The 26,114-nt window shown below is 42.4% G+C and overlaps 1 long non-coding RNA gene across 1 annotated transcript in view; it reads left to right on the top strand.

Annotated features, from left to right (window-relative positions):
- The first annotated feature begins 2,145 nt into the window (after nucleotides 1-2,145).
- The window catches only part of LOC307100827, a 43,077-nt gene continuing 19,108 nt past the window's right edge, over nucleotides 2,146-26,114 (top strand). The window contains exons 1-2 of the long non-coding RNA XR_013813618.1: nucleotides 2,146-2,418; nucleotides 24,810-25,024. This is a non-coding gene — a long non-coding RNA (uncharacterized lncRNA). The remainder of the gene's footprint in view (nucleotides 2,419-24,809; nucleotides 25,025-26,114) is intronic.

Below are 26,114 nucleotides of genomic sequence, written 5' to 3'. Positions count from 1 at the left end.
TCTGTTTCTCTGGAAAACCCTGACAAATGCAAGTAGAAATTATTGAGCACACCCCGGTCACCACGGATTTTCGGCCTGTTTGTTGCTGACTTGGGCGGTATTCACCACGGTGAGCTTGCTGTACAGGGAGGAGGTAGACTCTGGGGTCAGGCTGCCGGGTTTCAACCCCCGCTCCGTCACCTACTTGCTGTGTGACTTGGGCAATTTACATAACTCTCCATGTGCCTCCGTTTCCTCATTGATAAAACGAGGCAGGTGTTTGGATGTACCTCGTAAGGTTATATGAGGTTTAACTGAGGCGATAGATGCAAAGCACTTAGAATAGTTTCTGATACGTAGGAACTCCTCATATGCTTTGGCAGTTGTTATAGGTCCGCTGTAGTCCTGTATCTGAAGCCTGCGGGGCTGATACTGTAACAGCACTAGCGGGGCGGGTACCGCCGATGATCAAATGCAGTCGTATTTCTGCAGTGAAAGGCACCAAGGGGAGTAAATAATGGTCAGACACAACCTAATATTGGTTTTGTCACCGGATGGGTTAGGGAAAAAAATTGGTTTCCAGAGCTTTCTGGATTTTGGAGTTGCGGATAAGGGATTGCATGCAGACCTTCATCATACGGGAATGTTTCCAAAGCACCAGAAAACAAGCTGGCTCGCTGGGTGAGCTTGTTTAATCTTTTCCACGGGGACACTGGAGCACGTCTAGCAGACAGATACTTTTTGTTAAGGCAGTGGCATCGGTTACTTCTGGAGACGCCTCCTGGTGCATCAGACTGAAGCCACGGCCACAGGGTGGAGAGATTGCTGCCTCCTTCTGGCCAGGCTGCTTGTCCCAGAGGCTGTGGCTCCGCTTCACCCCGAGCCCTGCTCGTTCCTCAGACCAGCTGCTCGGTGGAGGGGCCCAGGCTGGCCGTGGCTGGAAGGAAGCCAGGGGCCGCAGGCTCTGTGGGATGTGGGGGCATTAGGATCATATTCCTTTCTCCATCCAACATATGTTGAATGGTGCCGAAAGCACTGTCTGTATAGCATTTTATTGTTTACCAGGTGCTTTCCCAGTCATTGCCCCTTTGAGTATCCTATGAGAAAGATGTAGTAAGTATTGTTATCCTTGTTTTACGGTGAAGAAGCCAGGTCTTAGAAAGCTCCGGGGTCACTTTAAGGCACAGTGGTAGCTGACCCGAGGCCACCAGTAGTAGAGGTTTGCACTTCATGAAAACGGGGTGAGGATACATTTTTGAACCCATGGAAATGAAACTGTTTGGCAGTGGTTGGTGCCAGTCATCCAAGTCGGATTTAAACAGGTTTGGCAAAACACCTCCGGGAACCTGCTGCAGCCTAAGGTGATTGTCAGGTGTTTCCCATGACGAGGGGCGCCTGTGCTCTGGGGGTGATGCACAGCACCGCTCAGGTCCCCCTTCAGGACGAAAGGCCTCAGTCCCTTAGCTCCTGGGAATGGCCATCAGCTGCAGTGGGAGCCTTCTTGTTCAAGGTCACACCCCTTTGCCGGCAGCCTGCCTCCTAGATGCCGACACATACAAGCTCCACCCCTTCTCCTGAGGGAGCCCAGGCTCAAGGCCATTCTTGCTCCAGCTTCCCTGTGGGGGTGGCTGCGACCTTGTGCCTGCACCGCAGCCCAGCTTCTCCCTCTGCCTGACCCCACTTCCTTCCCTTTCTTCCGCAGGGATCCAACCCAGGGCCACCCCCCGCCCCAAACTCACCTCAGCACCCAACCCATCACCTCTGAGCCTGCTTCCAGGGGGGAGCACAACCTTCGGAACCAGGTCTCCGTGGGAGGCGGAGAAAAAGTAGTTCTCGGGTCCTCATTGTGTGAGAAAAGACTCACTCTTGAAATTTTCTGTCTTTGATCATCAAAAAGGAAAGGGGGGGGGGAAAAAAAAGACCCCTTTTGAAATTCGCTCGGTCTTTTTGCTGAACTAGACACTCGGCCGTTGGTTGTTTCCCTTTATTTACTAACTTTCACCCTACTTTTAAGTTATCTCACAATATGAAAAGCCAGGCCTACTTGAGCCCATTTTGCAATTGAAATGTGTTGCAGAACAGAAAATTACCCGAGGAACCTGAAGGACCAGGCGTTTGTTGGAACGTTACTGCGGACTGGAGTACTTTTGGTAATGACGCATGGGGTCGGAATGATGGGAAAGGGAAGTCAGTTAACCATGCACATGCACAAAGGAGAATTCCGTGATAATGGCCCCGGGCTCCAGGTTCCAGGAAAAGAGATCGGTGGGCGTTGGCATGAGGTCACCCTCGCCCTGGTGACCTTGGATCCCTCTGCCCGCTTGGGGTTGGCAACCTGGTTGGATTCTCTGCCAGAGCATGAGTTCGTTTTCATTTCAACAGTCCTTCTGCCTCTTCGAGGGTAAAATAAAAGTGTCTCATTTTACAATACACTGCAAGGTAAGAGCTATTTGAGGGGAGGAGGATTTTAACAAACACATTGGTGATTCGGTTGGAACTGGGGTTTCCGGGTGAAACAGTTGCATTTGCTGGAGAAAAGGAAGAGGAGGAAGGGCTGTTATCATTGTCATTGCTTTTTTTTTTTCCTAATATTTCCTACCAAGCCACTGCTTTGGGAGAATCACAGAGTGATTTCACTATGGAAAAAAAATGCAGAGAACAGAACCTGGGGCTGTTTGATTGGCTAATAATGAACATAAAGGACTTCATGCTTGTTGAGTGGCAGATTGAAATCCAGTGTGTATTCATGCAGATCTTATGGGGGTGGTATTGGATTGGACCACAAATTAGTGCTGGCATTAATGAGATGGAAGCTGTAAAATACAGAGAGGGCCAATAACCATGATCTCGGATAAGGCCCGATGGAAAGCACCCAGACCTTTCAGACAAGTTCTGAGTGAGATCAGAGCAATAAAAAAACAAAGAGACAGTCAAAATGGGGGGAAGCGGGGGCTTGGATGATGGACTGACGTGTTAGGATGCTTGGTTAAAACGACACAGGCACAGCTGAGTGACAAACACAGCCTCGTCTGGAATAATGATTTTTAGAAACAGACAGTGTTTAGATGCTGCTACTCAAACGATCAGAGGGAAAGATTATGCCCTTTCATCGAAGGGCTGTTAGTCTAAATCAGGAACTGCTCTGTAAAATACCAGAACCGCTACCCTTATATGTGATGTGTGGTGCGCTGTATGGTTTATAACGCCCTTGACATTTGTTATCCCGTTCAATCCTCAGAGTATTTGCACACTGACAGTCGAATACATGTCTGTGCACCCAGTTAGCTTTTGGAGTCCATGAAGGCAGGAATTGGGTCTTATTTATTTTATTTATCTACCTTTCCATTTAATTGTTCACGGATTCTCCTAGATAATTGGTTTCAAAGAACACTGCCAGGTGGGAAAAGCTCCCTTTCCCAGACTTTCTGAGATTACCTGGCATACAGAACAAATGCTGTTATGGCAAAATTATATTCTATCATGACATTACCTTGATAAATGAACCAAAGATACCATGTGACATTTACACGGGCGGGTGGCATTTGCGCGCAGAATTCTTGGATAACCTCAGTCTGCAAAACTCGCCCACCGCCCCTGTCCCTTTAGTCTCTTGCCCGAGTAGGTTAAGAAGGTGAGCACGTGTACACCTTTATCGAACCTCTTGGCTTCCTGGAACTCCATCCGTTGAGTTTTCAGGAATTCTTTGTTTTTCTCAGGTGGTTGGTGGCATTCATGCTTATTTGTTGCTCAACCTCCAGTCTTTTATTTCCTGTCCCCCTAAGGAAGCCCTGGGTCATGAAGTAGCTATGGCCTGCCCAGCCTGCTTTTTTGTTTACAGCACACACAGTGGCTGCTGTGTTGCTATGGGGGATAGGATTGGGTGGGAGCATTTATTTCATTTCCCTGCTGGTCACCAGCTTGGTTTTGTTCTTCCACATCCTCATTTTCCATAAACCTGAGGGTTATTTAAGTGCCTTTAAGTCTTTCGGGTGCCTCTTTGGGTAGAATGGCCTTTAGCCTGCCTTTTTGTAGTCTGTCCTTTCTATTAAAGTTTGATATATCTGTGTCCAGCACAGAGCCTGACATACAGTGTATGTTTATTTAGTAAAGGGAATGGAACTACCCTGCTTGAGAGGCCTAGCATGTTCATTGTATAAATGAGGAACCGTTAAACCAAGAGAAGTTATATCTGCAATCTTAGATAGAAGTTTATATATGAGAAGACCCTTAGAAATCAACTAAGCCTCCCCGCCTCATCACCACTGTTTTTATTGGCAAGAACATTAAATGAGAAGGGAATCGACTTTCTCAGTATCTAGTAGTTAGTGGGTGGTTTAGTAAAGACCAGAATTCTGAGCCAGGGTCCATGTCTGTCTCCCCACCAATCTTTCTCAAGGGTAAAGGCAGCAGACAGAGAGAGATGCTCCTACGAGCATCAGATCGATCTCATTTCAACGCCCTTCTGTCAGGGCTGGCACGCCCATCGCGTTTTATTTACATTTCCTGATGACTCCTTGCTTTCCACTCTGAGAATTTAAGCAATGTCTGAGAGGGAGAGGCTGGAAGGCTTCCTGAACTGGCTGGTGCAGAATCACAGGGTCTGAAGGTCAGAGGCGGTTGTACAGGTTCCCTACGCCGGTCACTCTCTGCAGTTTGATTCTCCGTCTTCATCATCTGACACGTGGACATCCAGACTGTCAGAAAATGCATGGCCTCTCTCTCTGGCCAGAGCCTACGCTGAGGATGTGACTGAAATCCATCCTCCTGGATCCTTCACTTGAAGTCCAAATGCACCCCGTTGGGGCCACTCAGAATAACTGAATTTCTGGCCCCCACGGTAGTTCTTCCAATGTGCTTTTCCATGATGTTTCTCTCCTTCTACATCAACAGTTTTTCCCACCAGTATTTCCCAGCCTTTTGACCTCCAAGACAGGTATTGAAAATGATACTTGCATGCACCATGAGGTGAATCTGAGGAAAGTAAGTCTGTCTGGGGACTGGTGAAAACTTCCTTACATGTTTTCCTTTATAGTATATAATTATAATGAGAAAATAAAATTCAAAATGTTAGGGAAGCTATTAAATTTGTATAAAGCTTCCAAGTAAAATCTTTTCCAAGGTTTGAAAGTGAAACTTGGCTTGATTCCACAAGCTTTCATATTAGGCTTAATGTTTGAAGTGGCTGCATGTAATTCCTGATCAAGACGAGTTGATGATGAGTTCCTAGAATTCCTGAGAGTCACAATGGACAAGAAGCTGTGATTAAAAATTTAATACCATTTTTTACAACCTTTCAAAAATGCATAGTAGTTGAAATTATAGTTAAAGACTCTAATAGCTATTTCTTTACTTTCATTTGACTAATGTAAATTTGAAATTGCCAATATTAGTGGGAAAGGACTTTAATTCCAATGGAACTTTTTCATATTAAATATTTCAAACGATGCAGAACGCACGTGCATTGTTAGAGCAACACCCAGCAGCACTGATGCCTCCTGGGAGGGTACCTCAGCCACATGCGAAGGGAGGTCTTTGTTAATGTGAAGAAAGAACCACACCCACCGGAGCACCTGCCAGGCTCCTTCCCACGCTCCCCACCTCCAACCGGCACTTAGGGTAACACAGTGTATTCTTTGGGCACCTGGAAAATGAACGACTTCAGCAGCAGCTCCTCAGTCCCATTTTCAGGACGGGCATCAGTGTGCTCTGCCTCTGGATGCCAAGATAGATGTCGAGGTGGTAGAGCATCTTCTTGTCTGTGCTCAGCATCCAGGCAAGTGTCACTTTTCTTGCTTTCCCCATGGGGGACCATGGGCATCCTCAGACCCCACGGTGCTTGGACAGGGCTTTGCAGAGGTCCGACCAGGGCTGCCTGGGCCAGAGCTGGCTGGCCTGGGGCCTTCAGTTGTCCCAACACCTGCTCAAGGTCCGAGGGATGCAGCTCCAGGCACAGCTCTGAGCTATTCGGAGCATGCCAGGGTGCCACGGCACACGAATTGGAAAGATCTGCTTTTGGCCCCTGCTTCCATGATGTGGATTCAAGTTCTTTCGTCATCATGGTCTCTCTCTAGTGATCACATATGACTGATTTCTAACCTTTCACAGTATGATGTCCAGACCTGAACCCCCAAGTGCAATCTCATCTGCAAAGGAGAACCCCAGGGCCCTTCACCTATCTAGACATAGACACTGGACTTCTAAGACTACATTTCTGGTGTCAACATCATGCTGCTGACTTGTATTAAACTTGAATATTTTAGCCTTTAAATGGCTAAACTTGTCAGCAAAAAAAAAAAAAAAGCCTGTTACCATCACCACAAAGGATTGGGCCATTGACTTTGTGTGAGTCAAGGGCAAAACCTTGGTTGAAAACAGGGAGACCAGCTGCCTCTGAGGCGACACAAACTCTGACACATGGGTAGTGGCACCTGTCTCCTTGCCTTGGTGAAGGAGGGTGAGAACAAACACGAGTTACATGCAGACAAGGCGCATTTCTCTGTGTGAACTTACCCACCTCATACTCCATGCCATGGAGTGTGAACTTTTTTCTCTAGGCATTGGGAGCCGCTGTAAGTGTTTGAGAAGGCAAGCAGCCCGCTCTAAGGGTGCACTTTTATTTTGCTTTGCGACTGTTTTTGTTTGTTGTTTTTTCCAATATCTCTTCCTCTTTTTAAATAAATAGTTTATATTGAAATATGCATAAAAGAAAGAGCACCAATCATAAATGTATATCTTCATGAATTATTACAAAATGAACACACAGGTCAAGAAATACCAGGAGCCTAGATTTCTTCACTTTCCCTTCCTCTTTGTTCAGAGTAACTGGACTTTTTTTTTTTTTTTTTTTTACTTTTAATACATAGATTAGCTTTGCCTATTTTGGATAAATGGATTCATACTATATATATCACATATGGTGTATGTATATGTGTCTGGCTTCTGTTGTTCAACATTATGTCTGCGAGGATCATCTGTATTGTTGAGTGTAACCATAGTTTGTTGCTTTTCGTTACTCTGTAGTGTTTCATTGTCTGAATATACACATTTCATTTGTCATTCTATTGCTTTAGGGCTATTTGGGTTGTTTCCAGGGTCTGGCTCTCATGAATATTGCTGCGAAGAGCATTTGTGTACATATCAGTGGTCCGTGGTTATGACTTTAAGGGATTATCATGCTTTGTCGCCGCTTGGAACTGATCTGCCCTGGAGGAGAGCCTGGACATTCTTCTCCCTGGGCACAGAGGCACGTGGTTGACATTCCTCCTCAAACCACTGGCAGAGACATTCTTTCCGGAGATTCCATCCTGAAGTTGTCCACTGTGAAATAATAACTTTGAGCTTCTGTTTTTCAAGGTGCTTTCCTTTTTATTAATTTCAAATGCCACATCCAGATCCGTTCAAGAGAAGAAAACAAAAGACTCAAATCCGGTTCTGAGTTGTGAGACAGTTTCTTAAAGGACAGCCCAGGGGCTTCCGTAAAGTAAAGGATGGACTCGGTGACATTGGAGGTGGCTTCCTAGTCTGAGACTCTATAAGGTAATGAGATATTTTAAAGGAAGGAGCAGTGTAGGAAGCGGTTATAGGGTTAAGCCTCGGACTGACCTGCTGGCAAAGTCACAAACAAGTCCCAGCTTGGAGGGCACAGTCCTCTAAGCATAATTAAGCTTGATCTTGTGACTGCTCCCTAGATCTTTCCTAGGTAGCTAGTGGGCTGTGGGAGGGGCAGCAAGTGCTGCCAAAACAAGTGAAACTTACAAGAACATTGTCAATTGCCTTGTTTGTCCCTGATTATAAATAAAGCACCAGCTTTGCAGTCTGGATCTGTTCTGTGGCCTCAGCAAGGCACAGAAGGTCCACCTAGACCCAGCTTTTTCTCTTTGTCTATCATTTCTCCATCCTTCGTCGCCCCTGCTTAGGCTCCCCGAACCCTTGGCTGTGCTGGCACGGCACAGAGTAGAAACCCAGAAACTTTATTATTTCCAGATTTCTGTCTCTGTGATGATTTAAGCACAGCCCTTCCGTACTCCATAGCATATTGCATCTTGGTTATGGGTTTATGTCCATCTTTGACTGGTTGGGGTCTCTTTAAGTGAAGGGTCCAGATAGAATCTTCATCTTCTTAGTTCCAAGCAAGCACAGTGCTTTGCATATGGTAGAATCTCTGCTTGAATTCTTTCCTCAATAGCAAACACTCAATAAATGGTAGTAGTAGTACTGGTATTAGTATTAGTATTCTTAACTATGGTAAGGTCTTCTTTTTCTAGGCTATTCCTTTTTTTTTTTTTTTTTTTGGAAAACTGTTCATCTCAGCCCTTTACAATCAGAATATTTTTTTTCTGGTGGACAATATTAAAAGAAAATAGACTTCTTTTTCTCTGCATAACATAAAATCTACTATTTTAACTGTAAAATTGTTACACGAAATAAAATCACTTGGTTGTACAATCATCGCCACCATCCATCTCCAGAACCTTTTCATTTTCCCAAACAGAACCTCTGTACCCATTAGACTAAAACTTCCCATTTCCCCATGCCCCTGGCCTGTGGCCCCTGGCAACTGCCATTCTACTTTCTGTCTCTATGAATAAGAGCTTCATATAAGCGGAATCATACAATGTTTGTTCATCCTTTTGTGATTGGCTTATTTCACTTGCCATAATGTTTTCAAGATTCATCCATGTTGTAGCTGTGTCAGAATTTTCTTCCCTTTTAAGGCAGAATAGTATTCCATTGTATGCATCTGCTACAGTTTCTTTATTCATTTATCTATCGATTAACTGCTTTCACCTTTTTGGTTGTGAATAATGCTGCTAAGCACATGAGTATACAAACACAGGGCACAATAAGGTTCTTTATAAGGTTGGAAGAAATTCTAAAAAGGCAAAATGGTTGGCTAAAGTTTGTCATTAATACCTCAGTGGTATGTTACATATTTTAGTCTACGTTTCCATACTGATGTCTACCAGTCATCCACATGACCTTAGACTTAAAGCAATTCTCCAGCATCTTTGATATCTGCATTACCCCAACAAATGGCACAAATTTGGAAGCAGTATCTCCGCACACTCCCCACTTCAAAACACACACACATACACACACACACACACACGTGCGCATGCACACACACATTTCCCATCTCCACTAGATTACAGACTTCACAAGGGCAGGGCCCAGATCTGTTTATTCCCTAGTGAATACAACATAATAGGTGCTCAATAAATATTTCTTAACAGAATATCTCTCTTGGTCCTACTATCTGAAGTCCCTGTCACATATAGCTAGCCCCTGTCACATATAGAGAGACCTAGGTTTAAACACTGGCTCTGCCATTTACTAACAATATGGATTTAGGCCAATTACCTTAAAACTCCAGACATCAGTGTTCACATGTGAAATGGGAATGATAATATAGTCCTCAGTGATGTTAAAGGATGCAAGTAGATGATGTACATGTGTGGCACGTAAAAACAGTGTGAGGAGCACAGGTGGTAAGTTCCTCTTTCCAGAGGAAGGCAGCAAGGCCCACTGAGGAGAAATACCTTCCCCAAGGATGCAACTTCATCAGCTGCATAGGCTTGTTTCAAAGGAAAGTAAAAGGGATAAATAGTGGAATTACTAAAGCCGGGTTTATTAGATCAACAGGATGTCTTGCAGCTCCGAGAAGAGTCTAAAATTCGGGCGGATGGGACAGTATGAAATAAACCTGGCAGTGCTTCTCAAACTTTCATGTGTACACGAATCACTTGGAGATTTTGTTAACATGCAGATTCACCTGGAGATTTTGTTAAAATGCAGACCATACTTTGAGTAGCAAGGGTTTAATGCACTATGCAAAATGTTGGGTATTACCCCTCCAAGGGCCATCCCATTATAAACGATAATATAGAACTATCTCATTCCTGTGCTCCATGCAATGATTTCCCCCAAGTACTATGATTTTCTCTCAATGTCTTTTAAATGCCACAAAATCATACTTTGACCCTGATAATGATCACGATAAACATCAGAATAAAGGCCCCCAAGCTCCTTCCAGGCAATACCTTTAAGCTTAGCACCATATTGTTTGTAGTTGCCTTAGCTTCTCTCCTCTTTAATCTGCTGTCAAGTCAGCGAACCAGATTCACATCAAAGTCAATTTGAATTCATTTTGTACAATTTCAACAGATACTACTTCAAAGGGCTCTGCTAACTTCAAAAATAATATTCATTACCTGGTCGTTGAAGGAAACTGCTCTCAGGATATTGTACACTGCCATCCCCTAATTTGGTAATTCTATCAGGAAAAGCAATTAAGTTTGTCTGACATGACTTGTTTTTATAAATCCATGATGCTTACTGCTCTTAATTTAATTCTCCTCTTACCACTTATAATTTCATTCTCATCTGACAGTTCATATTTTCTCTCTGAATGACTTCCCCCCTGCCTTTACATTGCTAATCACAGAAAATTCAGTGAATAGCACCAGCCTCTGTGTAGGAAGGAGACTGGAAAATGATGGGCAGTGCACAGGTGTCCCTTAGGGAGGGCAGGGATTTTGTTCCTTATGATTCTCACCGCCCCTAGAGAAGTGCATGGCACACAGACGGTGCTCAATAAATATTTGCTATCAGGCACCATGCCAGACACTGCAAAGGCCAAGAAAACTCTCACCCAAGAGTTCCACGTAAGTCAGAAGTCAGACTTTTAAAAAAATAATAATTTCAAAGCAATCTGGGAAAATGGTACTGTGACAAGGTTTCTGGTGAAGGTTGGACCTTATAGTTTTATTTAATATTCAGTGCTGGAAAAGTGTCCATCTAAAATGCCGTTCAGCAGTTTCTGTCTTATTGATTGCAGATCTGAATTGCCTGTGATAATGCGAAGGTTACAGTAGCGCAAATGAGGGGATAGTCAACTAACCTGGAAAACTGGAGGTCAGGGAAGACAATGGGTAGGAGAAATCACTTGGTGCGTCTCGAAAGACGAGCTGTGGTTGGAGGACAAGGAGATAAGAACCCATTTTATACACGGGGAGGAATGTGTACAAAGCTATAGACACATGCAACTGTGTGGTGTGTTCAGGGAACTGTAGGCATTTGCTCTGGCTGGAACATAAGGCTCAATGGGAAAGCAGCCAAAGGTAGATTCTATCTTAGCCAGGAGCCAGGCCCTGGAGGACCTTGTGCGGTGAGCTTAGAGACGAATTCAATGGACAATAGGAAGCCACTGAAGTGTTTTTGAGCAGGGGAGTGAGGTGATAAGATATGTGCTGTGGGAAAAAAATAATAATGGGTTGAAAGAATTTAAGGGAGGCATTCAATGGGGGACAAGACTGGATAAAGAAGAACAAGAGACAATTGCAACAGTCCAGGTGAATGGTAACAGGAGTTTGAAGCAACTACTACTCCTAGGATCAGCCACCATGTTGCCAGGCCTGGAGCCAACACTTGGCAAGCGTTATCTTACTGGATTCGGAATCTGAGGGCAGGAGAAGAGAGGGGAATTGAAAGACATATAGGAGGCAGGATCAGCAGTGACCTACTGGATGTGGGGAGGTGACGGAGAGAAATTGCAGGGCGATATCCCTGTTTTGTAAGTTGTGGATGTCAGTGTCTTTCATCAGTTAGAGGAGACTTGGGGAAAATATTATTTGGGGAAAATATCATGAGTTCAACCTTAGACATGTTGAGGCTGGGGTGCTCAGGGACCTCCAGGTGGAATGGACATCTAGATAAATGACTCTAGAGTTCAGAGTTTTTAGTGGGAAGATGGAACATTGAGAAATGTGGGAGCAAGAATCACTCAGAAGCTTTTTCCTAGTGCATTCTCCTTCATCCCCCAAGTTACAGCTCAGATGCCCCTTACTCAGGGAAGCATTTTCTGATCCTGCAGCCTGGGTTAGGAGATGGTGTCTAAAATGGTTCTGTACAGCTTTCACTTTTGTTCAAAGTCTTCATCAAATTGTAATGCTGCTTTTTTTAAAATGTCTATCTCTACTAGCTCTCCCCTCCCTGAGGGTAGAGCATATGTCCCTTATAATAAATACTTATCCCCAGAATCTAGCAGAGTACAAGGTATATAGTAGGTGTTAAATTAATGACTCAATAGTTGCTCTGTTAAAATTTGAAAATCTGATTTTTAAAAAAATGTGGCCCAATAAATATCTTCTATTATTTTTTGTGATAAAATATACATAACATAAAATTTACCATTGGAATCATTTTAAGCCTACAATTCAGTGACATTAAGTGCATTCATTGTTCTGCTACCATCACCACCATCTATCCACAGAGCTCTTTTCATCTTGCAAAACTGAAACTGTACCCATTAAGCAGTAACTCCCATTTTCTCCTCCTCCCAGCTCTTGGCAACCACCATTGCACTTACTATATTTATGGATTTGACTACTCCAGGTACCTCAGATAAATGGACTCATGCAGTAAAATGTTTGTTAGAGGTAACATTTTTTCATCTAATTTTAAGAGAAGTGTGCTTATTTTTGGCCTACTTATATTGCTGGAGTCAGAGAATAATAGAAGAGGGAGAGAAGTGGACAGATCATCTGCTTCGTGCTCCTGACTTTTAAGCCTCAAGTGCATGGTTTGTTGCTAGATTAAAAATTCAAGTGGTGTGGGAATGGTGGACCACATATTTCCTCCCAGTCTGTCAACATGTGGAGTGTAAAAATCCAAGGCAATGTAATGAAGACAGTGTTTCCCCCAACATTACTTATTTTCACGTCTTACACAGACTTCCAGCATAGGATTGGAAGGAAAGCACAGAATTAACTGAAGGAATGCGGATAAGAGATGAAAATAAAATGAATATGGAAGCAATCCTTGGGTGGCCATTTAGTACCTGATTCTGGGCTCAGTGAAGGGACTGGCTCTGGTCTCTTTGATCTAACAAGGCTGGGCAAGTTACATGTTTCCTATCTATGCTTTGACTTGAAGATATTGATCAAAACAACAACACTTGATAGTTTAGTGATGACTTTTGCAAAGAATCACATCTACATGTACCTCTTGATAGGCCAATGAATTGACAACAAATAGCTAGTAAAGAGACATTTGAGAATCATGTTTAGATTAGCTGTCTATGCTTCTCAAATTGGCCTCCCGAAGGGGAAGAGGGAATGGTGTTTGGTGGTGGCTCAGCTCCATGGGCTGGGCTGGAAATAGGAGTCTCCCTTGAGGCTTTGAGCATCATCACAGCTGAATAAGACCCACAAGTCCAATAAGCCACTTTCGGCAGTCTGAAAGGGAGCAAAATGTCAGATGACCGAAACCAAGAATTTGAAAGGTAAGGGATTATCAAGCAGCAGTTAAAGTGTAAGTGGGCTGAGACCTGGGGCAATGACCAGGACAAAGTGTTTTCTGTGAGCATGGCCCCTGGTGAGGATAATCTAGGCAAGTGTAAAGGGCTAGGAAAAGTACAGCCATGTATTGCCCGAACTGCTAAACAGGATGCATTTATTTTACTGTGTAGACTGGTTCAAGGTGCCACGTTACTGTCTCCTTTCCCAAACATCTGCTTTCTTCACATCTTAGACATCAGCCAAAGCTTTGTGGCCAGTATCCCTGTTACAGATCAACCACCTGGAAGTCCAACAACACACCGGCAACAGGGGAGGCTGCTAGCAGGATACATTCTCTACCCCCGACGATTCTGCCTGAAATGAGAAATGTACATCCCACTTTGAGAGCCCTACAGGCACCCGGAAAAGCTTTGGTCTTACACAGAATCACTTTTATGCCTTCATCACACACTTAGCTCTTATTTGTGTAGAGGTGATCACGGGCCTCCATTGATTGTTCCCGGTGTCTCTGACTATTGAAAGACGTAGTTACAGAGTTGGCTGAGAATAATTGTAGTCCAAGTGCAAGTAAAAATACATGTATCATGGATAATATATATAATATGTATAATATATCTATTATCGATGGTAAGATGGCTTCAGAAATCAGTGCACAAATTTATCTCAGCTTTTGCAACCTCAGGTCTTACTGCCAGCCCAGGTCATGCTTCGCTCCTGGGATCAGAGGGTATATGCTTCAGTCCGAATAACATAAAAAATATTTCTTTTCGCAGGATGTGGTGGGGTTGTTTTCTTTTTTAATTTCAAATAACACCACTCCCTGAACCTGGAACAAACAATTCACTTGCAGCTCGGCTCTGCATTTATTTGTAATTTTCACATAAATCAACTTATATGAAAATGTATTCATAATTTGAGCTTTCTCTATAGCGATAAAATGTTTCTGCTCCTGTGGTAGAAAATAGCTTATTATGCAAACAACATTGCCACTCTTACATTATGCATGGGATTTACCTGGAGAACATCACAAAAACTTCACACACGCACACACACACACACACACACACACACACGCACACGCACACGCACACGCACACACTGAAAGGCCAGGGGAGGGTGTAGGGGGCTGCCCTTACTGCACCATTTACCTATAATAATTAGTTGCAAATGAGCTAATGCCTGTATTTAGCAACTTATTTAATATTGCTTTCGTTAATTCAGTGAAAAAGTGGAGAAAAAAAAGACAAGAGTACAAGGGAGTCTCCTGACAAATGGTGCCTTTCAGGATCAGCCCGGTGAAAAATGAGGTCCGGTGGTTTCAAAGACTTAGACCAGGGGTGGTGACTAATTAACGGCCAGCTCATTTGAACTTGTGTGCTTGATCTAATTTGGGATATTGAGAGTTCACACCGACTTGCCTTTAAAAAGAATGTCACTGTCAAATAAAGTGATTGCATGAGATTGATATGGAGAGCTCCGACTTGGATGCATAGCACATTTTATATTTAGAGTGGCAGCAACAAAGAGTGTAATTCCTAACACTCTTGTGTGCGGTGGGACCACCATATCTGGACAGAAAACTGTCTTTTGTGGAGAGGATTCAAGAAGGGATCACGTTGGATATAAATATATATGGTGGGTGGTATTTATTTTTTAATCATTTAACAAATATGTTTTGAATCTTTTCACTCTGTTCAGGCCTATGAATAAACAATAATACAATATGGCTTCTGCTCTTATGTTACCTCTATTGTAGTGGTAGAAGGGGAGTGGATATGCAAAGAACAAGTAGTACAAATAAATAAAATAATTGCAATAAGGGTGATAAATGCCAAGAAAGAAACATACAAGGGTCATAATTTAAGGAGTTATGGGGTGGTTCATCACCCTTAAGATATAATCTCTGACAAACTATTTAATCTCAATTTACTCTTTGTAAACTGCAAAGGAATATGTGCATGTGGATTATCATTACTTTACAGTTACGTGGAACCCTGCACATTGCCCCTCATGAATCTGTCATCTTGAAACACTGTTAGTGGTCCATTTGCTCCATCTGGGCAATCCCATGTTAAATGACCAAATACCAAGAAGATCATCTTGTGGTTGTGGCTTTCAGCAGCTCACAGCTCTTCTTCATAAGGCCTGTGACTGCTCTATTGGGTTTTTTCAGAGTGGCTTTCTTTTATTGGTCCTACTGTGGGATTTCTGCTCATATTTGTCTAGTTCTGGATTTCAGACTCATGCCTGGAGAGATGAGGTGGTCCACGGTAGACCTAGATTCAGGCCTGGAATCGGAAGCCTGGTGTTCTGTTCCCAGCTTTGCCCCTTATTGATGGCTTGACTTGAGTCAATCTACATACTTTTCTTAATATCTATTCCTTGTCATGTTTAAAAGTTGTATAACAACAATACCCTCTCTATTAATATCTAATAAGATCTTCCTAGGGTATTATAAAGTAAAATGGAAATGTCTGTTATTTAAATAATTGTAGGCCACAGGAAAAAAATGGACAATTCCTTAGTTCATTTTACAAAGTGAATGTAATCTGATAATTATATATTGATTTCACTTATAAATATGGATGCAAAACGTCTGACTAAAACATTAGTTTATTGAATCTAGCCCTGTATAAAATGAATAACACACACCATGACTAAGTAGAGTTTATTTCTGTAAGGTAAAGGTGTTTTAATATCAGAAAATCTACCTAATAGTTCTTCAAATCAGCAAGCTAACAGAGGAGAAAAATCAGCAAACCCATTAGACTAAAGAAAATATTAGATTTGATAAGGGCTTTTGATAAGGTGTTTGGATATTTGATAAATACACAAAATCTGTAACTTTTCTTTGGCTACTGTGGCTAGGAGTAGAATTTGAGGAAACATCTCATTTATAATAACAACAAAAAATGGAAAACATAAGAATTTTACAAGATTTGTACGTCCCCTAAAATAAACATCTAAAACATCTTATTGAGTAAATAGATAGATCATCTATATGGAAGTCTTAAAACTGTAACATTTTTGTTCTTTCAAAATCAATAATTGTAATGGGATTTTTTTTTTTACTAAAACAATTTAAAGTTCAGATGGAAGAATAGGTATCCTTAAAATGTCAAGAAAACTATGCAAAAGAATAATAATAAGACATACCTTACTAGATATTAAAATGAACTTTAGGACTACTGTAATCAAATTTGTTAGGCATTAGCATCAAATTAGGTAAATGGATCAGTGAAACAGAGCAGAAACTTCAGAAAAAAGACTCAGGTGTTTTTGAGATCTTACCATATATCAAAAGGTGGCATTGCAACTTACTAACAGGATGGTTTACTTAGTAAATGATGTTGCAAAATTGGCTACACAAGTGAAAAAAAACAACCCCAAACTTTATAACCCCTACCTTGTCATACAAAAAATAAAATCCAGATGGATTAAAGAAAGTAATATGTCAATATCTATTAAAATGAATAATGTACTTAAGCTCTGACCTTGCAGTGTAAGTGGGATTTTGGCCAATAGAAATGAAGCACTGGTATGAAAGGACTTGTATACTAATATTTATTGCAGCATTGCTTGTATTGGCAAACAAACAAGAAAACAACCTCATTTTCCATCAACAGAACTATTGAATGAGTAGATCTATACACTGGACTTTTATGCAGTCTTTTAAAAGAATAAATTCTACCTCTATTTGTTGGCTTAGACCGTGATGTCCATAATGTAATTAAAGGGTGAAAAAAAACTCTGCAAAAGTATGTGAAGAGTGTGGTCCAATGCTTGTATCTGTATTTTATATACATAAAAAGAGGTTAGACATGTACAGCTGGCTGTTAGCATTTCTTTTCTCTGGGACAAGGGTGAGAATGGACGATAATGACGACGGGATTGTATCAGTAAGCCCATCCCCTCCCCCCCTCAAAAAACATTAAATATGTTTAAATGACCAGATCAGATAGTGGACATGAGGTGCCTTTTCTGATTGGCATTATTTCTTGCCTCCGCCTAATTTTTTAAAATCCAAGAATAGAATACCAGCTTATGAAGAATGGCCAATTCTCCTCTAATTAAATAATTTTCCAGATATACTCCAGGAGGTAAGACTTCCCAAAGAGTCCTAAAAGTACAGATCCTCAATTTTCAAGTACTTTCCTTCAGACTTAAATGACCAATGTTCAAAAAAAAAAAAAGGTGGACAATAAGAACATGATAAAAAAGTACACTAAAAAGCACTTTGCTTGGGAAAAGGAAGAGGCATATGACCTGCAAAGTTCTTAAAGGACTCAGGCCTCACAGCCGGTGAGGCCAGGCTCCTCCTTCCCCGACTGACTTAGAATATGGTGTTCTTTCCCCTGCCCACACTGCCTTTCAGTATGGGCAATGGGCACTAAGCCTCTTTCAATGGAAATGTTTCTTTCTCCCACCAATTTAGAAAACCTGAGGATTTTATAGGCCATGGTCGTGAACCAGAAGTATCATGTAACCCTGAAAATGTTTCCTGTTTGAACTCTTTGGTTTTATTTATTTATTTATTTATTTATTTTTAAATATATTTTATCAATTATTTATTTATTTATTTTTTTTTTACAGAGAAGAAGAGGGAGGGATAGAGAGTTAGAGACATCAATGAGAGAGAAACATTGATCAGCTGCTTCCTGAACACCTCCTACTGGGGATGTGCCCGCAACCAAGGTACATGCCCTTGACCGGGATCAAACCTGGGACCTTTCAGTCCATAGGCCGATGCTTGATCCACTGAGCCAAACCCGTTAGGTTTTAAAGATCCTGAGTGGACAGAAATTTTCATAGGCTGTCCGTCAGACTGATGCCAATTTCTACTCTCGTTTTACATTTTACTGCTGTCCCAGCAAAAACGAGAGGTTGTTTGCAGTCCAGTGAGAATGTTTGCAGTCCATTGAGAACTGGGAGCTTCTTGATCCAACACCACTATTCCCAGGTGTCTGATGTGGGCAAGTTACTTAGGAGAGACAAGCTGGCAGGGTGGACCAAGTACCCGCTGGAGAATTAGAGAGCACAGTAGCCGAAGCCTTTGTGGGTATGTGTTTGCAAGGCTTAGAATTGCCTCGATAATGATCACACGCACTTCTGATGTTTGCAACCTGTGAACAAATGCCAACAACTGACTGACTGGCTGAGTTGGCTGCGTGTCCCAGAGGAGAGGTTGCTGGCAGCTGTTCTTGGTGCATCTTCAAGCTTAGTTACTTGTGAGCGAAGAAATAAAATTGGAGCAAGAGAACAGCTTGGCTTCATTCCTTCGGCGGTGGGAAAGGGTTGTGACTTGAACTCATCTGCCTGTATCTTGATGTTAAGAGTGTCTCGGATGTAAATTTCAAATTAACTAAGAAAGTCTAAGAGAATAGATTATGAGCTCAGTGCTCAATGAACAAAATAAAAATGATTCCAGCCAAGGGAGTTAATTTGACTCTGGGGATGAGTTTATGTTTTTCCTCTTGCAGCGTTTGGGATTCAGTCCTGAGGGTCAAATGTTGACATTTACAAGATGACTTACATAATGTTACACACAAGAAGTATGATTCAAAAGAGTACACTCTATGATTCCATTTACATAAAATTCAAAAACAGGGAAAACTCACCAATGGTGTTAGAAGTCGGAAAGTGGTTGCCCCTGGGGCAGGAATGGCAGGAAGGAGTATGAAGTGGGTGCTGGTCATGCTCAATGTCTTGATGTAGGTGCCGAGTACATGAGCGTGTTCAGTCCTTGAAAATTCATTGACCTGATGCTAAGCATACTTTTCTTATGTATATTGTCAGTAGAAAGTTTAAAAAAATCAGTTTCTTGTGCCATTCTTACCTGCCATTCCTTTAATTGGCCTGTGTCGTGTCCTCGGTAGATGGAAACCATTCTTCCTCCTCCATCCAACTCCCATTCTGTGGGTAAATCTTTAATAAGGGTGACAATTGATTAGCTCTAATTGTTTTGAATCTTTGACTACTTAGAATGAATTCATTTATTATAGTCTTTTCCACATGATATTTTATTGAAGGGGCAGCCAAATAGAGAGAACAGGTACAAACAACTTCAAATAAATGTCAGGCACGAGGAAAATAAGGCCCATGAACCTCACACAATGAAGGACACTGTAAGTGTAGGTAGGAAAGCAACTTTCACCCTATTCACATGTTTGCTTAGCGCCTGGTCATCTCTTTAAGCTTTTAATCTTTGTCCTGGGTTGTTTATTCATTTATTCTATCTAAAGGCAGGGCATTGATTGGGAAACCTCTGGAGATCTTTTCTGGGCCTTTTAATTTCAGAGAATTAATTCTATCAGGGGCATTATACATGAATGGCCAAGGTGTAGAACCTTTCAAGCATGGTTAGGAAATGAGGACCACCCTCTCATAAAAGTAAGACCTCCATGGTCCTGGGGTTCTGAGTGAGACCACTGCTGCTGGCCAGTGATCGCTAGCAGGGCTCACATAGGGTTGAATGAAGGTGGTGATGAAATCTGGCTGGCCTCCAGGTCAGGACATCTTCCGCTCAGTAGTTTTTCTTCCGCTCCCATGCCAGCCCCTCCCTCCTGAGTCCACATAAGCTGTCCATGGCTGTGTAACCGGACAACCAAGGGGTCCGGGCTGCCTGTCACCACTTGAGCCAATTAAGCAGAGACAGGGTTGAATCATATATGAGCGTTTATCCCAATAATGCCAGCAGTATGGGAGAGCAATCGGTCATCCACAAAAATCTGCTCTGACCGCCCTTGCCAGTTGGCTGGCTATACACACACGAGGGAGAAGAGAGCTACGTGCAGCTTCGAGCTGGAAGTGTAACATGGAAAGGGGAGGTAAGGTCTGCAGTCCGGCCTTCAGCAGCTCAGAGTCTGATAACAAGGTGGCTAATCGTCTATGATGTTACCAACCGCTCAGCCTGTTCCTGGGACTGGAGGATGGGCAGCGTTCCTGAGAAAAACTCCCAGAGCGGGTCAGGGTCCGGGCACAGCAACCAAATCAGAGCGTGTCCTGTCCTTGGTGTGTTCTCAAATTGTATTTCTTTTCTGAGTAACGGACCCATCGAGGCAGCTTATCCCTTTACAGCCTTGTTCCATCCTCCAGTTTCCCAGGGTCTGTGAGAAAACTTCTTATCTGTAGTTAGTAAGGTGCATAGTTATTAGACAGCTGTGGCTCTGTTCTCATTACATGTCCTTCCCCAATCTCAGCTGCACTCACCTTTGGTTTGTTTGCAACTCTGTTATTTCACCCCGGCCTCTGTTGTGATCTCCTGGTCCCAGGCATTGATCCGTCTCTCACACCTGAGCTGTGTTCCCAGGCATCATTTTGATTCACTGCTTTCTGTGAAGGATGACTTTCCACCTGTTGGCACTCGTCTAACAGTATCCTCCTGTCTTTTCTCCAAGAATCCATTCCAGCTTACCTTGGACTATTTTCTCACCAGGGCTTATCCTGCCCCTTCCTCATAGGCCCTTAGATGGCATGGATTCATGCACCGGTGGGGTCCCTCAGCCTGGCCTATGGGGATTGGGCTGAAACTGGCAGTCCAACATCGCCCGAGGGGTCCTGGATTGAGAGAGGGCACAGGCCAGGCCGAGGGACCCCACCAGTGCACAAATCCGTGCACCGGGCCTCTATTATGCATTTAAGATCTTTGGTTAATCTCTTCCCGCCCTCCTCCTCCCCCTTCCTTCTGAGATTCATCAGTCTGTTTCATATTTCCATGCCTGTGCATTGAGTGTCTGCCCCCTGGTGGTCAGTGTGCGTCATAGCTACTGGTCGAATGAACAGTCGGACACTTAGCATATTAGCCTTTTATATATATATATATATATATATATATATATATATATATATATATATATATATATATTCTCTAACCTCCCATTCTAAAGTGACCCCATCATTTTCTATCATATTACTCCCTTTTGTTTTCTTCATTACTACTGAAATTCTCTTGTTTCATTTGTTCACTTGTTTGCTGTCTGATTCTCTACTTCCCACAACCTGTGATCCCTGTAAAAAGATCCTTATCTATCTAGTTCACTGTGAGATCCCAGTGTGAACAGGGTTTGGCACCATGGTAGGACTCAACTAATATTTTTGAAATGAAAGAATTAATCATTAAAAATACTCTAAAACTTCAAGAAAGTTTGAGTGACTCCCACTTGGAGTATAATATATGGAAGTTAAAATAGCCTAGATCAGTGAGATAAACTCCTAAAGATTTTGTCTTGCAAAATCCAAATGGCCAAAGGCTATAGAACATTCATTTGAGTTAGTTAACACTATGATGCTGGTGTAGACTCTTGGGGATAATTGTAGATTATTGGTCTATAGTAGAGATGTGGCTTCCATAGTCTAGTTTCTGGAGAGGAGTGTGGCTTTATTTACAGAGTTCAGAAGGCATGCAAGGTTAATTCTGAGTTAAGCTTTAGGATTTGACTCCCAAGGAGACCTAGAAATGACTAAGATTTTGTATTAATATGTAACCAAAATTTAAGCTCATATTTCAGCAACAAGGAATAGTAAATAATGCATTGGTTCATGAAGATTTGCTTAGTTTATTTGCTTACATTATTTATAGGTTATGTTGGGAATAGGCTTGGCCCGCTCTGCTTTGTTCACAGTAACATTCCATAAATATAACAGCCAGCAATAAAACAGCATTGATTCAGAAGTGAGCTCATAGGTTCGTATAGCATCAGACATAAAAGCTGTGTTACAATGATAAATACTAAATCTTTAAAATATCTTTAAAATATCATTGGCTTTTTACTGCCATTACTTATGCAGTGTGTATTTCAGATTTTCATACTTCGTATTGTACTTTTTACGTGTGAGTTATGTCCTGGAGCTTTTGGTGCAATCTGTACAAAGCAGGCATTTTGAAGTTTTGGGTGGGTGGCAGAAGATCATCCTAAATTGCCCAGGGAAGTCTCACAAAGAGAAAAAGTGTCAATAAAATGTGTTCGCTTTACACCCCCTCCCCACCATGAATGTGAAGTTCAAGCAATTCATGCAAAGAAAGTAGGGGTTTAAAAGAAGACTTTCATTCTTCATACCATAGGAAATGTCCTTGTTTTTCTATTTGGCATGTCCTTGAGTTTTCTCAAGATTCTGGAGTCTCCCCATGGCCTCATGCTGCTCTGATGGGATCCAAGATGGGGCTTTGCAGGCAATGGGATGGGTATGTAGTGTTCAGGTCTGGACTATGGAGTCAGGTAGCTCTGGGCTCCAGTTCTGGCTCTGCTATTAAGTCGTGTGTCCTTGGGCAAGTGACTTAACCATTTGAGCCTCAATTTTCTTATCTGCAAAACATGGATAATACCACATAGCTAATAACATAGTGAGTATCCAGCAAGATAATGTGTATGGAGCATAGTGCCTGACACATACTGATAGTCCATAAATGTTGCATTGCCTTGTGAATGTTCTGACGTAGAGGAGATGAAGGTATTGTAGCTGTGTAACCAAAATAGAATTTGCAAATTACCTGAAATTTATGATGGCAATGAATTACATAAAATGGTCATAATTTTTCACTGAAACCTCATCTTAATACTATTTGGCATTATCTTGGACCCTTTTATATATATATATGATATCCATGTCTATCTTGGACCCTTTTCAATGAATTTTTTTAAAAAAATAGTAAAACAGAGAGGCATATCATAAGGTGGATGTATGCATGTTTATTTCCATGCAAAGTCCTGAGGGCAGTATGAATGTATTTTAAAAGCACTATCTCTGGGATAGCTGAGTCTGAATGTTGGATAATCTTTTGATTTTCTTAATGCCATGATGAAGGCATAGTTGTGTTTTAATATAGTGACAGAAATAGGGATGGAGAAGATGGAAGGAAGTAGAGTCAGAGAGGAACAGAAAGTGAGGAGTGCTAACAAATGACCCCAAAATGAGCCAGACAAACAATCTCAATTTATGAGCCACTTTCTTCCCTGCACATCGGGTAGGTCTGGTTTTGACATGCAGATTGGAAAGCAGTAGTCAGACAGTTAGGTCCCCATGTGAGGTGGGGGATTTGTCCCAAAGTTATTTTCTATTTTAATGGAATCCTCAAGACTTACTTAATCCTCTCTCAAAGTTTGAAGAGTACGTAAGAATTCTAGTATCTTCTTGTATCTTTTTTTTAAATTTCACTTTTAATTTGAAAAGTTTCATATCTACTGAAAAGTTATAAGAGTGATACAATGAGTTGCCATATATCTTCACCTAGGTCAACCCATTTCCCCACATTTTCTCTATCTATGCATACCTATGCTATGCTATGCTATATAATATATGCTATTTATTTTTTTGCTGAATCTTTTGAGAGTAAATTGCAAAGATCATGATTGTAGTAGCAAATATTTCCTAAGAACATTAAGAGCATCAACATTAAGAGCACCAGCCTGGCTGGTGTGGCTCAGTGGTTGAGCATCGACCATGAACAAGGACAGTGATGGCGAACCTATGACATGCGTGTCAGCACTGACACGCGTAGCCATTTCTGATGACACGCGGCTGCTGAGGCGGCTGCATGCCGAGGATGAAACATTTGCTGCTCCTGAGGATGAAACATTTGCGAAATAATGTCTTTTCCTCAAAGTGACACACTACCCGAGTTATGCTCAGTTTTTTGGCGAAGTTTGACACACCAAGCTCAAAAGGTTGCCCATCACTGAACTAGGAGGTCACGGTTCAATTCCCAGTCAGGGCACATGCCCGGGTTGCAGGCTCTATCTCCAGTAGGGGGCGTGCAGGAGGTAGCTGATCAATGATTCTCTGTCATCATTGATGTTTCTATCCCTCTCTCCCTCTCCCTGAAATCAATAAAAACATGTGGTTTTTTTTTTTAAAGCATCAACATCATGAACTCATCAAATCTAGGCAATTTCACACTGACACCTAATATGCAGTTTATATTCACATTTTGCCAATTGTCCTGAACGTGTCCTTTCTAGCAATTGTTTTCCACTCTAAGGTCACACGTTGCCTGTAAGAATCATGTTTTTAGCCTCTTCTAATATGCAACATTCCTTGGTCTGTCTTTATATTTCCTGACATTGACGTTTTTGAAGAGTACTTGGCCCCTTATTTTGTAAACTGCCAACCAATTTGGGTTTGTCTGTTTACTTCTGATCTGTTTCAAATGGTGCATTTTTGTCAGGACTAGCACTGCGGTGAGGCTGTGTGCTCCTCAGTGCCTCCTCGCAGGGGACACGCAATGCCCGTTTGACAGTGTTCATGGGCATTAGAATAGTTTCACTTCTCATTGGGTAAAATGAAGACTCGGGAGTAGTTCTTAGTTGGAAGAATTTCCTTGAACATGTTACTATGTGATATATTAGAGCCGAAAGACGCCATTGTTTCTTGGAAGAAGCGTAGATTCATTCATCTTTCTAGACTTTATCACTGATATGCTACCGTGTTTGAATGTTTAAATATCTCAGAGACTTCTCTAAGATGCCTTGTTATCAGGCGAATCCAGTTGTGTTGGAAGTCTGAGGGTGCTAATTAATCACCCTTCTGCTTCTACAGGTTCTTAAGCAATTGAGAACACAAGGAGCGAAACGCTGATCAGCTTTATTACTGGTAACGCCGGAGGATGTGGCAAGGTGTTCTGCTTCCCTCTCCAAAGCAGAGCCGTCCACCTCTCAGACAAGTCACAGTCACCTGAAGCTTCCTCACCCTCCCAGGCCTTCCGTCCATCCCAGCCTCAGTCTTTTGATATTAAGGCCAGATCCTGGAGACGGGTCAGTACTAGGTAGGGGGAAGATTCTAGGCAAAGGTGTATGCATATTTATGTGCCTGCATTGCAAAGTCAAATATAAATCATTTAAGAATTGCTCATCTAGTCAATACATCAGTGGCATGTTTCTTATTTACGTACCATGTGGCATGGATGGCACAAAGACTACAAACAATGGTCCCCCGGATTCATAAGGCCCCGGAGTTTAGTTGGGAAGGCAACATCAATAAAGCCCTGTGAAAACAAGTGCGGAGCCGTGTGACCTCGATTGTGGGTACTGAGGTTGCCCCGAGAGGAAAGAGTCCAGTGTGACCTGTGTGGTCTGGGGAGAGCTTCATGGAGGAGGCAGGGCTTGAGCCGGGCTTTGAAGGACAAGTGATGCTCTGTGGGTGCTGGGAAGGGAGTGCATTACGGACATGACTGTGGAAGTCACGCCGGCCTCCTTGCTGTTCCTCCAACACGCCAGGTTTGTTCCTGCCTAGGGCCTTCCTGCTGCCTCTGCCTGGAACACTGTCCCTAATCTGCTAACTCCTCACCTCCAAGTCACTGCTGTCCTCTCACCTGCCCGTGAGACCTACCCCCACCACCCTACTTATATCCTCCTTCATGCTCTCAATGCCCTTATTCCGTTCTAGTTTTCCCATAGATCTTACTAGTTTCTAAGATATGGTATTAGTTAGTTTTCAAAATCACGTCTGTTGTTTATTTTCTGCCTCCCCTCACTGTTAGGTCTGATCAAATAATCGAATTGATATCCCCTCCCCTGGGAAACTGACCTTTAGGTCATTTTGCAAGCAATATCCCCTTTTGCTCAGACCACATTCCATTAGCTAAGACCAGTACCTTTCCCCTCTGGACTTGCCAGGACCCAGCCCCACCCAGAGAATTCCCTGCTGAAAAAGCCCGCCTAGAGTCCTTTAAAATCTCTGACTCCCCATCCCTGGGTGCTGGCACCATTTTGGGGCTCAGCCCATCTGGTCTCCAGATGACCTAATAAATTCATAATTCTTCACCCCTTTCAGTCTCATGTGTACTTCCTTCAGCGACCCTAACACCCATTAGAAAGTCGGTTATGTAAGGGCAGAGATTTTGTT

This window comes from Cnephaeus nilssonii, assembly GCF_951640355.1.
Source record: "Cnephaeus nilssonii genome assembly, chromosome: 1".
NCBI lineage: Eukaryota > Metazoa > Chordata > Mammalia > Chiroptera > Vespertilionidae > Cnephaeus > Cnephaeus nilssonii.
Note: the sequence above shows the minus strand (reverse complement) of the source record. Positions and strands in the feature narration are given on the sequence as shown.